This window comes from Callithrix jacchus, chromosome 7 (assembly GCF_049354715.1).
Source record: "Callithrix jacchus isolate 240 chromosome 7, calJac240_pri, whole genome shotgun sequence".
Lineage (NCBI taxonomy): Eukaryota > Metazoa > Chordata > Mammalia > Primates > Cebidae > Callithrix > Callithrix jacchus.
Window position 1 is genome coordinate 115906452 of NC_133508.1, and position 14761 is coordinate 115921212.

The window sequence follows — 14761 nt, forward strand, 5'->3', positions numbered from 1 at the left end:
TCGTTTTGCTATTTAACTGTGTGACCATACAGTATGTTCTCCAGGTATCAGGTTCTTTATATATTAAATGGTATTTGCCTAGAATATTACTTTGGGTTTTAGATATAAATGATGTATGTAAGGTGTTTTTAAAAAGAGCCTGAAATATAATAATTGCTCAATAAATTGCCCCAAGAGAGGTTGATTTTGGTTATCATCAGTTTACCTACAATAATGAGATAGATAACTTTTTAAAATTAGATATAGAAGGAGGAAATTTAGCCTACAGGATAATCATATTAATGGAATTATGTGGCCTTTTAAACGGGGTTTACTTCAGGTCCACAACAGTATTTGTGAACACACTGTTGACTAATAAGGGATGTGAAAACTGCCTCTTAGGCCTGTCACAGTGGCTCACACCTATAATCCTAACACTTTGGGAGGCTAAGGCTGGTGGATCATGTGAGGTCAGGAGTTGGAGAGCAGCCTGGACAACATGGTGAAATGCCATCTCTACTAAAAATACAAAAAAATTAGCCAGGCATGGTGGTGCCTGCCTGTAATCCCAGCTACTTGGAAGCATGAGGCAGAAGAATCACATGAATACAGAGGGAAGATGTGACAGTGAGCTGAGATCACGCCATTACACTCCAGCCTGGGGCACAAGAGCAAATCTCCATCTAAAACCAAACCAAAACAAAACCACCTCTTATTAAGTTCTTAATTTACATTAAGAAATGTGTGATAGCCATTAGATAGAAAGATGGTTAATGATGATGATAGATAATAGATAGATAGCCATGAGATCATAGAATTTGAAAAATTAAGAAAGGTTAAATAATTGGTAATACAACCCCCAATTTTACAGATGAAGAGGAAAGGAACAATGCTGAACTTACAAGAATACAATTGTCTCAGATTCCTTTCTCATGCTATTTCCACTACAACAGAATGTTGACTACAGATATTTCCATAGAATCTTGCAAATAACACCAAAGAATTTTAATCATTTGCAACTATTTGTACAATGCAAGATATTTAAAGAATTTAAAATCAAAAGACCACTTGCAGAAGTTTATTGAAGATTGTTACTTTTTCGATAAAGCAAAATTGTTTGCCTAAACTAAATATCCACCTATGTTTGAATCTATTTCATTGTCCTACTGGACAATAAATGGCCTTTGAAGGTAAAAATGGATTCATTACTTAAAATCATTCAAGCATATGCAGTCAGAACTGTTGAAAACAGTAAGTGGAGTTATTAAGCAAAGTTCCCAAAGTGTATACCCTTCTCTCATCCAGTATGTTAAGCCTTTTGGCAAAGTTTGTTAGCATTTTAAAAACATAAAATTGAAAAAGAAAGTCTCCCTAATTTTAGAATAAACTAAAACATACTGAATACCAATGCTTCAGGGACTTTAAGAAACACTTTCAAAGGGAGAGGACACAGCCAGGTGGAACACCTCCCACACAGGGCCTGAGACAGTTGGCATGCTTTTAACAGATCGTCAGAGGGACAGCATTGAGAGTGGACAGAGAGAAGACCCAGAAACTGGGCTGATGGGGGAGGAAGCTGGAAACCCTGCACAGGGCCACTGAGCACCAGAACTCATTTTTCAACCACAACAGCACCAGGGTAATACATGAGTTGAACTGGCAAGGAGCAACCCGCCACAGGCCTCTGGAACCCTGGCAGGAGGAGACCCCTCAACCACCACTGCCACACGAGTTGGCAGATAAAGCTGCTTAGCGAAGTGGTAGGGGCAGCAAACCAGTTGATGTGGAGCTCAGAGAGTTTGATATAAGAGCATCTATAGCAGTGTGTGGCCAGGGACAGGGACAGCCATCTTCTTAGGTTCAACAGAAGACTTTAGCCCTAGGAGAACTGTTGGACCTGATCTCTGCAGGGTGGTCTTGCCCATCAGCTGGTCAAATCTAAACACCTGTTGGTCTGTTGTCCTCTCCTGTGACCCCAGCCTGGCCATGCCTGCTTGCACGGCAGTCTTGGGTACCCTAGGGGTCTGAACAATAGCTTCTGTGCTGGTAGACCATGACCCTTGGAGAGCTCAAGAGAGGCTGCCCCTGTGGTGGCACTTCAGCCAACCTGCATACCTCCCCATACTGTAGCTTCCGCTGTGACCATGGAAAGTCCCCACATTGCTTTGCTGGCACCTGTCTGCATAGGTTGGTTTTGCTTTCCTTGCCCCATCTAGGCACAGCAGTTCAATCTGCCCACACTTTTCTTACTGCTCTGCCATTGCAGACAAAGCCCTGATGGGCACAGAGCCAGAAAGTCTCACCCCCTCCCTTGTACTAACATTGCACAAAGAATGGCAGATGCTCCCCCACCCTGAGAAATCACTCCTGCTTGTGGGACACAGACAAGGCACCCAGACTTGAATCTGCCAGAACCTCACCCACAAGCCAGCACCACCTCCAGCACAACCATGCACACAGTCTCCATCATAGGCCCCTGCCCACCCAGCTGCATTGCTTCCTTGCTTCCACCACTGTGGAACATGCCTGCAGGGAGGCAGTTACTACTCTGGAACCCACTAGTACTCTGCCATAGCTGCTGCACCTCAGCTCCCTCAGTGTAGTGAATTCCAAACCTCAAGGAGCCAGAGAACAAACTCGAGGCCCAATACAAATGCCCTGGAGTTAGAGAACACAGTCCAGGAGTCGGGAGCTAAGGAATGGCCACATAAAATCTCTCAAAAAGAAAGCCAGTTGGCTGAATCCACCTTCTATTGCAATCAAACTTTCAAGGTCACCAAATAAAATAAAAGAAATAAAACCCATTTAAAGGCCAGCAGCCTCAAAGATTGAAGCTCTCAATGATGAGAAAAAATCAGCAAGATAACTCTGAAAACTCAAAGTGCTGGAGGGCCTTCTTTTCTCCAAATGAGTGCATCACCTCTCCAGCAAGGATTCTGAACTGAGCTGAGATGGCTGGAAAGACAGAAATAGAAATCAGAATATGGGTAAGAAAAAAGATTATTGAGCTATAGAAGTATGTTGAACCCAATGCAAGGAAGGTAAAAATTATGATAAAACAATGCAGGAACTGACAGAAAAAAATAACCAGTATAGAAAACAATATAACAAATTCAACAGAGCTGAAAAACAGTATAAAAATTTCATAATGTAATCACAAGTATGAATAGCAGAATAGAACAAACAGAGAAATGAATCTCAGAGCCTGAATACTCTGAGACAGCCTGAAAAAAATAAATTAAAAAAGGATGAAAAGGAACCAGCAAAACCTCCAAGAAACATGAGATTATGTAAAGAGACCAAATTTTCAACTCACTGGTGTCCCTGAAAGAAATGGGAAGAATGCTAACTTGGAAAACATATTTCAGGATATCATCCATGAGAACTTCCCCAGCCTCAAAAGAGAGGCCAATATTCAACTTCAGAAAGTACAGAGAACTCCAGTAGGTGACTTCACAAGAAGATCATCCCAAGACACATAATTCTCAGATTCTCCAAAGTTGAAGTGAAAGAAACAATGTTAAAGACAGCTAGAGGAAAAGGTCAAGTCATCTACAAAGAAGGCCCATCAGGTTAACACTGAACCTCTCAGCAGAAACCCTACAAGTCAGAAAATATTGGAGGCCAATAATTAACATTCTCAAAAAAAAAAAAAAAGAAGTTCCAACCCCTAATTTTATATCTGGCCAAACTAAGCTTCATACATTAAGGAAAAATAAGATCATCTTCATGCAAGTAAATGTTGAGGAATTTATTACTGCTAGACCTGCTTTACAAGAGCCCCTGAAGGAAGTACTAAATATGGAAAGGAAAAACCATTACCAGCTACTACAAAAACTCACTAATGTACACAAACCACACCATAAAAAACCATATAAACAAGTCTACAGAATAACCAGCTAACATGATGATGACAGAATCAAATTAACATACATCAATAGTAACCTTAAATGTATACAAACTAAATGCCACAGTTAAAAGACACAGAGTGACAGGCTGGATAAAGAACCAAGACCCATTGGTATGCTGTCTTCAACAGACTCACCTCACATACGATGACACTCATAGGCTAAAAATAAAGGCATAAAGAAGAATTGACCAAGCATATAGAAAACAGAAAAAGCAAGGGTTGCAACTCTAGTTTCTGACAAAAATACATTAAACCAACAAAGATTAAAAAAAAAAGGTTTTACATAATAGTAAAGGGTTCAATTCCACAAGAAGATCTAACTATCCTAAATATATATGCACTTGACATAGGAGCACCTAGATTCATAAAGCAAGTACTTGGAGACCTTCAAAGAGACTTAGACTCCAACAAAATAGTGGGAGACTTTAACATCCCATTGACAATATTAGACAGATCATCAAGATGGAAAATTTATAGACATTAAGAACCAAAACTCAGTACTCAATCAAACGGACCTGTCAGATATCTACAGAGCTCTTCATTCAAAAACAACAAAATAATATGTTCTTCTCATCACCACATGGCACTTACTCTAGTGTTGATGACACAATTGGAAGTAAAACACTCCTTATCAAATGCAAAAAAACCGAAATCATAACAATCTCTCCGGCCACACAGCAATCAAATTAGAGATCAAGACTAAGAAATTCACTCAAAACCATACAATCTCATATAAATTGAATAACCTGCTCCTAAATGAATTTTGGGTAAATAATGAAATTAAGGCAGAAATCACAAAGTTCTCTGAAACCAATGAGAACAAAAATACAACATGCTACAATTTCTGGGACATGACTAAGACCCTGTTGAGATGAAAAATTGTAACACTAAATGACCACATCAAAAAGTTTGAAAGATCTCAAGTTAGCAACCTAACATCACAACTGAAAGAACTAGAGAACCGAGAGCAAACCAATCCCCAAACCAGCAGAATACAAATAATAACCAAAATCATAGCTGAACTGAAGGAGATTGAGACATGAAAAAACATTCAAAAGATCCAGGAATTAAGAGGCTGATTTTTTTTAAAGAAAAATAATAGTGTATATCGACTACTAGCTAGATTAACAACACAAAAAAGAGAAGATTAAAATAAACACAATCAGAAATGACAAAGGGTGTATTACCACTGTCCTCACAGAAATACAAACAACCATCAGAGAATATTATGAATACATATATGCATATGAATTAAGCAATCTAGAAGAAATAAATTCCTAGATACATAACCCCTCCCAAGACTAAGCCAGCAAGAAATTTAATCCCTGAACAGACCAATAAGGAACACTGAACTTGAATTAGTAATAAACGACCTACCAACCAGAAAAGGCTCAGGACCAGATGGATTCACAGCGGAATTCTATCAGATGAACAGAGAAGAGTTGGTATCATTAATGCTGAAACTACTCCAAAAAATTGAGAAGGAAGGACTCCTTCCTAACTCATTCCATGAGGCCAGCATCATCCTGATACCAAAACTTGGCAGAGATACAACAAAAGAGAAAACTTCAGGCCAATATTATTTTATTTTATTTTATATATTTTTTGAGATGGATTCTTGCCCTGTCACCAGGCTGGAGTGCAGTGGCACAACCTCAGCTCACTGCAACCTCTGCCTCCCGGGTTCAAGCGATTCTTCCACCTCAGCCTCCCGAGTAGCTGGGACCATAGTGACATGCAACCACATCCAGCTAATTTTTTGTATTTTTAGTAGTGACAGGGTTTCACCATGGCCAGGATGGTCTTGATCTCTTGACCTTGTGATCTGCCCACCTTGGCTTCCCAAAGTCCTGGGATTACAGGCATGAGCCACTGTGCCCAGCCTTCAGGCCAATATTCTTGATGGACATTAAAGCAAAAATTCTTAACAAATTGCTTGTAAACTGAATCATCCAGAAGCACATCAAAAAGGTATCCATCATGATCACATAGGCTTTATCCTTGTGATGCAAAATTGGTTCAACATATAAACATCAATAAATGTGATTCAAACTAAAGACAAAACTTCATGATTATCTCAACAGATACAGAAAAGGCTTTTGATAAAACTCAACACTGCTTTATGTTAAAAACCCTCAATATACTAGATATTTAAGGCACATATCAGAATATAAGAGCCATCTATGACAAAGCCACAGCCAACATCATATTAAATAGGCAAAAGCTGGAAGCATTCCCTTTGAAAACCTGCCCAAGACAAAGATGCCCTCTCTTACCACTCTTATTCATAGTATTAGAAGTCCTGGCTAGGGAAATTAGGCAAGAGAAAGAAATAAACCCATCAAGTAGGAAGAGAGGAAGTCAAACTATCCCTGTTTGCAAATAACATAATTCTATATCTGGAAAACCTCAGAGTATTGATTCAAAATCTTCTTAAGCTGATAAACAACTTCATCAACATCTTAGAATACAAAATCAATGTGAAAAAATTATTGTCATTCCTATACATCAGCAGCAGTCAAGCCAAGAGCCAAATCAGGAATGCAATTCCATTCAAAATTGCCACAAAAAGAACATAACACCTAGGAATATAGCTAACCAGGGAAAGAAAAGATCCTAAAAGGAGAAGCACAAAACACTACTCAAAAGAATCAGATATAATACAAACAAATGAAAAAACATTCCATGTTTATGGGTAGGAAGAATCAGCATCATTAAAATGGCCCTACTGCCAAAAGCAATTTATAGATTCAATGCTATTCCTATTAAATTACCATTGAGAGGAGGTGGGAAAAGATCAGGAAAAATAACTAATGGATACTAGACTTAATACCTGGATGACTAACAAACCTGTATAACAAACCCCCATGACACAAGTTTACCTATATAACAAACCCACACATGTCCCCTAATTTAAAAGCTAAAAAAAAAAGAAGTATTTTCACATACATCATCTTAATTAATCTCATGGCTCTAAAAAGCTAGTGGAAATCTTTATTTAAATGATGATGAAATTAAGGTTTACAAAATTAAGTTACTAATCTACAATCACACATATTTAAATGAGAGAGCCAGGTCTCCAGCCTGACTCTCAATTCGAAATGCCATGCATTACACTGTAATTATTTCAGAAAACCTCTTAAAGTTTTGGTTTATGTGTTTGTTTTACCACGAAAAGGCAATATTAAAGAATGTTCAGCAAAATGGAAGCAAATTAAATATAATCCTATTACCTTTTCTGGTAGAAAAATAGAGAAGTTACCTTGCATAACTTTTCTATTTTTCATGTGCTCCTCAATGATATTTATCCAAAAGCATTAATAATTTTATCCAGCTCTAATCCCAGTGTGTGCTAATTTTTATTTTGACTTACTGAACATGCTACCATGATTTTACATATGCTTTTTTGCTATTTTAATGAGTGCATTATATTTAATCACCTCATTGGACAATGATTCATTCTAGTTTCCAACAATATGGAATAATTAATACAATAAAAAATAATTTTGTATGTATAGCTTTTTACTTTTATTTCAACACTTCCTTATGCTACATTTCCACGAATTAGACTCCTGAATTAAGATAAGATTCTTGGCCGGGCGCAGTGGCTCAAGCCTGTAATCCCAGCACTTTGGGAGGCCGAGGCGGGTGGATCACGAGGTCAAGAGATCGAGACCATCCTGGTCAACATGGTGAAACCCCGTCTCTACTAAAAATACAAAAACTTTGCTGGGCATGGTGGCGCGTGCCTGTAATCCCAGCTACTCAGGAGGCTGAGGCGGGAGAATTGCCTGAACCCAGGAGGCTGAGGTTGCGGTGAGCCGAGATTGTGCCATTGCACTCCAGCCTGGGTAACAAGAGCGAAACTCCGTCTAAAAAAAAAAAAAAAAAAAAAGATAAGATTCTTACATGTCTTTTTATAGTATTGACATCTTGCTTTCCAAAAACTTCATATAAATTTACAGTGTATGGTTGCACTTAGTGTTCATAACAACCCACAATCACAAAGTTCTAGTGAACCCATAATGTGTAGAAATTTAGTGAGATTTACAGCAAGTACAAGGTAAGTGTCTTAGTTTTGTGTTGCTATAATAGAATATCACAGACTGGGCAATCGATAATGAACAGAAATTTATTAGCTTACTGGTCTGTATGCTGGAAAGTCCAAAATCAAGGGGCCAGCATCTAGTGAAGGCTCTCTTGATGAGTCCATACTAATACATGTGTACCTATATGTAAGATACACACTTTTCTCTCTTAGTCTCTTTTTAGGTGTGAAATGTTGGTATTAATAGTGTCTATCTCATAGGGTGGCTAAGAAGGTTAAATGAGATATTGCAGTCTAAGTTGTCAAAAAAGCTAATAATGATCATTACCTTTCTTTAGGTGTTGGGTATCAGACTCAATTTCTAAAGAATAATCTCTTTTGCTTCCCAATTGTGCTGAGTTGGAAACCTTACCTATGTATTCATTTCTTTATTCAGAAACCATTTATTATAAACCATATTTGTGCCAAACTCAAAGCCAGTTACTGAAAACACATAGTTCAATAACACAAGCCTTATCCTCTAGGAGTTCATAATCCAGTCAGGGAAAAGGAGACATAAAGATAAAGAGAGGAGGATAGAGAGAAGACATTGGAGAAATCAGAAGCATACTAACACCCTAATTTTTCATAGCGGAGAGTCAGTCAGTTCAGTCCAACATTGAAATATATAGTTTAATAACTACACATTTCCAAACTATTGTTTCATAATCTACTTCCTTAATCTTAGAAAGATTACTGTGTTGTGGTAAAAAGACATTAACTTCAAAGTTGGTATTTCTTTTATTTGACTTTAGTTTGTTTTTCTTCTGTAAAATCAAAATAAATTACAGTCTTTTAGTTTAAATAGAAGTTTCAATATTTTTTTCTTTCTTTTATTTTTTCTATCTATTAGTTCACTTAAACATGCAAAATGCTTAGGAGAAGTCTTCAATTGTATTTAACAAATGTTAATGCTGTTTATTTCTGCATGCAAATATTTGAAGTCAGCTTTTATTTATTTATTTATTTATGAGATGGAGTTTCACTCTTGTGAAGTCAGCTTTTAAAAGATAGTCTTTATACTTTCCTGCAATACTTACAATGGATAATTATCATTTTTACCAAAGCAATGAAGTGTTATCGTTTTTTTTTTTTTTTCAAGAGAGATATAATGGTGTTATGCTCACAGTGGAAAGGAAGTACAGAGGGGGTGCTACAAATTTGGGGAAAGAGTAGCTGAGGGGCAGGAGGGAGGTAAGTGGTGACAGTATTTGAAGCATTAACTGTGTCTTTAAAGATTAAACATAGGCTCTCTGAATTGTGAATGTTACTTTACGTTTTTATAACAGTTGAATCCCCATAAACCAATTACACCTGAGCATTCTACTTTTATCACGTCTTCATCACTGAAGGACAGGATTCACTGTGTGGCTTATGTCTTAGACATCAATTCTATTGATAATCTCTCCTCTGAAATGCTGGCAAAATTCAAGAAAGTTCGCAAAGAAATATTAAGCTGTGGTGAATCTCATTGTACTTATCAAACAAATTTTATTCTGAAATAATTATAGATTTGCAAGAAGTTGCAAAGAGAGTACAGAGATTTCCCATGTACCTTTCATCTGATTTCTCTAGAGTGGTGGCTGTTGCGGGTAGAGATTATTCACAAGCATGACTAAAGAAAGACACCAAATCCTAATTTTCAGTCTTTAAAGAATAGACTAGCCATATTTTTTTTTTGGTCACGTATGATTTTCCTGAGTCTTTAAATAGGGAAATGACATCTTCACACTATGTGGCTAGACCAGGAAAATCGAATCAAGGAAAATGATTATTGTTAACCATGTATCTTTATAGATCTGTGTCATTTTATCACATGTGTAAATTTAGGTACCCATCGCTACGACAAATTATTACATCACTTTGTAGATTTCCCTCATGGCGCCCACTATTCCCCCACCCTCCTTAACTCTTGGCAACTACTAATATTTTCTTTATTTCCATAATTTTGCCATTTTGTGAATATTATACAAATGGAATCACACAGTATGTCACCTTTTGAGACTGGCTTTTTTGACTCAACCTAATATCCTTAGACATCCATCCAAGATTTTGTATGTATTTATTGTTCATTTAAAAAATTGTATAGTATTCCATGGTATAGATATACCACAGTTTAACCATGCTACACCAAAAAAATTCCAGTTTTTAGCTACTGCAAATAAAATTCCTGTAAATATTAGTGTTGAGGTTTTGTGTGGGTATAAGTTTTTATTCCTCTGGGATAAGTCTCCAGAAGTGTAATGCTGGGTCATATAGTAATTGTATATTTAGCTTTGAAAGAGATCACCACTCCAGAGGGACTGTACCATTTTACAATCCCATCAACAATACATGAGATATCTAATTTTTCTGCATTCTTGCTAGTATCTGGTATTGTTGCTGTTAAAAATTTTTTAACTCTTCTAATAGATGTATACTGATATTTCATTAGAGTCTTCACTTGCATTGGTTAATGACTAATGACATTGAACATCTTCTCATGTGCTTATTTGCCTTCCATATAGCTTGTTCAGTGAAATGTCTCTTCATGTCTTTTGACTATTTTCTGATTGGATTATTTGTGTTTTTTAGAAGTTGAATTTTAAAAGATCTGTAAATCCTAAATGTAAGTTAATTGCCAGACACATGGTTTGCAAATAGTTTCTTTCAGTCTGTAGCTGTCTTATTATTATGATGATTTTCAGCCCTGCCATCTCTCATCTCTCCTTTTGGAACTCTGCGACATGAATTCTAGATTTTTTTTATAGTCTCACAATTTATTTATTTTTTGTCTCTATTTGCTCTTTATTTTTCAGAGTGGGTAATTTCTATTGTTATATCTTTAAATTCACTTGCCCATTACTTTGTCCTTTCCATTCTGCTTTTGAGCATATCTATTATTTTTCCTATCTTGGTTATTATACTTTTTGGTTCTAAAATTTCAGTTTGATTCTTTTGCATATCTTCTATTTCTGTGCTGAGACATTCCACTTCCTTCATTTGTTTCAAGCATGTTCCTACTTGGTTATTATGCATTTTCATGATGGTTGCTTTAGAATACTTGCCAAATAATTCTAACATCTTTGTCATCTAATTAGGGTCAGAATCTTCTGATTAGCTTTAACATTTAAGTTGAACATTTCCTGGGTTTGATGTGACAAATGATTTTTAATTCTGTTTCTGATATTTTTGGTATTTTATTCTGTGACTCTGGATCTTACACCATGTGTTTTAGTAGACATATTCTGGTACTGGTGGGATGAAAAGTACAGGTTTACCATGGCCTTATTTGACACCCTTAGAGAAAGGGTGCCCCATATAGGATCCCCTGACATCACAGGGGCTAGAAGCCTCCTTGCATCTAAGGATAATGAAGGCTAAAGTTCCAGCTTCTCACTTGTTCTCCTCTGACACTCCCTCCCAGAGGGGTTCTCTGTCCCTCCCTCTTTGCTGCTGTTGGATTGAAGTCTAGAATCCCCAAGTAGCCTCCATTGACACCATCGGGAGGGACCTTCTTAGTATAGTGCAGGTATAAATGTCCTGGCTCCCTACATTATTTTCTTCTCTGATACTACCTTGGCTAAGGGTAAAGGTTGGGAAAGGTAAGGACATATCCATGGATAGGGCTAAGCTGAATTCCGTGGTGTTTGGCTGGGATAATGTGGCTATTTCCTGAAAATTTTCTGTCTTGCTACACAGCCCTTTTTCTCATGCTTTGACTGGATGAAACAGGTTTTACTTTACTTTTGTTTTCTTTTTGCTGGCTCTAATTGGCATTTTCCAGTTGTGAGTGTCTCTAAAAGCCAATCTGGGACATATGAAATAAAAAGAAAACCTAGAGAACTGATCTCTTTTTTGTTTCTTGGGTGTCAAGGTCTCTAGTCAAATTGCATTCTCTGCACTTTCCAATCTTTGTGTTTGATTTATGTATAATGTCCAGAGATTTTAGCCATATTTAGTGTAAAGAAGAGGGGAAAAGTATACACCATTTGATCCACAACTGGAAGTACTCTCACCAAACTTCCAAAAGATTTTAATATAAAGAATTGTTTCGGTATTTATATTCCAAAGTCTCACTGCTTAGTATATTAATAGAAAGGTCACATATTTAGGTTTCAAAAAGTGCTATGCAGTTTAATGTATAGAGCATTGTCTCAGTTAAGTGAGTCTAGTTTTTAAGTAGTAGTAAACTTTGACCTTGAGAAAGGTAACTTAATGTCACTAACTTTAGTCTCCTGTTCTTATCAAATGGCGATAGTAAGTTTTGCATCTGAACTTAATAAACTGTCTAACAAACACCTGAGTAGTGAACATTAGATTACACAATGTAAATATATTAGCATATATAAGTACTTAACAGTTCTAAAATTATGGAAGGCTTGAGGTAAGAGAGAAGTGCTAAGCTGCAAAATGAGTTTGCAAGGATGTTTGGCAATACATTGTGCTTGGCATGCTGGATGGCAGTGTTTAATGCAACTATCTGTGTTGATTTAGAACCTCTAAAAGGACATTGCATTAATTTTGAAAGAGAAGAATTTCACTGTTACAGAGGTTGAAAAAAATGGTAGATGTCAACTGAGAACTTCTCTGTACCAGAACTAAGTGTTTATTGGCCAACTTTGTGAGTTATTCCTTTGAAACATGAATGAAGAGACAGTAGTAAAAGTAATAATTTAGTAATAGAAGAAAGAAACACAAGATTTTGGTAGGACAAAGGTACTGAAAGCTCTGGTGAAGGAGTCTCGGGGGCTTCCTTGACTGGCATTTGAAATTAGTCTTGTATTTTCCTCAGAAGTAGTTGTTAGCATAGCAGAATTTGGATTTGCTTATAAGTCAAGTGTGATTTATTAATCCAGTTCCCATGGTTTGAGGGAGAAAGCAGTAGGTCCTTAGTAGAACTGTGTCATCATAGAGTTTGCTCTCATAAATGCTCATGCACAACCCTCCTCACTTCCTCTCTTTCTTTTGGTTCTTTTTAGTCCCCAATGTCCAGCAACCACTTTTTTTCCCCCTTGACTGATTTAAAACACACTATTTGAATGGAATCGTAGATAATTGCAGTTTAGCATGAATTTAATTGTATTGAAAAATGATCTCTCATGTTGGAAGAAAAAAATTAAAGATTGTTTCTCCACTAGAAAAGCTTCAGGCTCCATATTGAGAATTATTGGGGATATTTTATTCTTCAAATCTCAAAATCACCCTTTAGAGTTGCTTTCACACATATTTAACAACTTGTTGACACATTGATATTGATGATATAAAAGAACTGATTTTTCTATTTGATATAGGTATAGCACATGCAGCCTTGCTTACTAACGTGAGTGATTGCAGTGAGGTTCTTCAAGACAACTTTTTAAATATGAGTAGATCTATGACTTCTCAAAGCCAGGTAAAGAATGCTAATCATCAGATACTGTAATAGTATCACAATCATACTTGTGTGTGTGTCTGTGTGTATATGTGTGCTCACACAACGTATTTGCAGGGAAATGAAGAATGGGATCAATTGCTTGAGTAATTCAAATCTATATCACACTTTAAAACTGCAATGATCTGAAGATAACTTATTAAGTCTTAGCTTCTTTGGTTTCTTTCTTAAATTATATTTAAAATTGATCAAATTTTAAATATTAAATACAAGACTTACGCTTCTTAAATATACTTTCCACAGGTCGCAAATGTCAATAAAATGCTAGGCATTCCTATTTCCAATATTTTGATGGTTGGAAATTATGCTTCAGATTTGGAACTGAACCCTATGAATAATATTCTGATCCTCTCTGCACAAAGGCAGTTGCTTCAGGCTGCAGATGCCTTCTTAGAAGATTTGCCTCTTGAGGAAACTGGTAGTCTGTTCCTTTTCTCCCTCTCTCATAAATCACTGGTTATTTTTAAAAAATCCTAAGGTATACATCAGTTATTAGATGGCTGAGGCCCATCTCCCTGCCCTAGTCCTGAAAATCACATTAAGATATGTGCTTCATTTCCACTCTTGCTTGTTTCACTTTCAGATACAATTGTGAGAGTGTTACAGCCCCGCATTTGATATCAGTTGCCTTGACTCTGACATTTGGGCCAACCTGTATTGGCATGCCTCAATGAGAGTCAATCTCTATTGACAGCTGCCTTCAGATTTTGATTCTGTTCATTTTGCCTTCTGTTCTTGGAACAGTCATATCTGAAGTTCAAAGGCCAAACCTGAGAAGCAGTGGGCTAAGATAGGCCCTACCACAAACCACTCTTCCATATTTCTGCACTATTTACAATTCAGTTTCTGTGATATATTTTTAAACCATTCCAGGAAAAATGAGATATTCTCTTATGTATTCTTCTATAACACTCTATATAGCTCTATGTGAGTACTAATCACATTGAATAATAGTTATAAAATTTTTGCATAGACATCTGCTTTCTTAAATAGATTGTGAGTTCTGTGAGAAACAGCATGGATTTTACTTATCTATGTATTTACAGAACTGATCACAGTGCCTGGTAATGAGCAAGCATACTTGCCATTACTGCCCCCACCACCCTCACTGACATCACATTCACTTTAGATTTTTCTCCACATGCCTGTAGTGTGCCACCATACCCAGTTAATGTTGGGTTACTCAAGAAGCTGAGGTGGGAGAATTGACTGAGCCTGGAAGGTGGAGGCTACAGTGATCTGAGACTGTGCCACTGCACTCTAGCCTGGGAGAAAGAGTGAAATCCTAACTCAAAAACAAAATAAAACAACAAATAACAGCAACAAAACAGAAAGGAAGACAAAAAGAGAATGAAAAGCTGGGGAGAGGAAA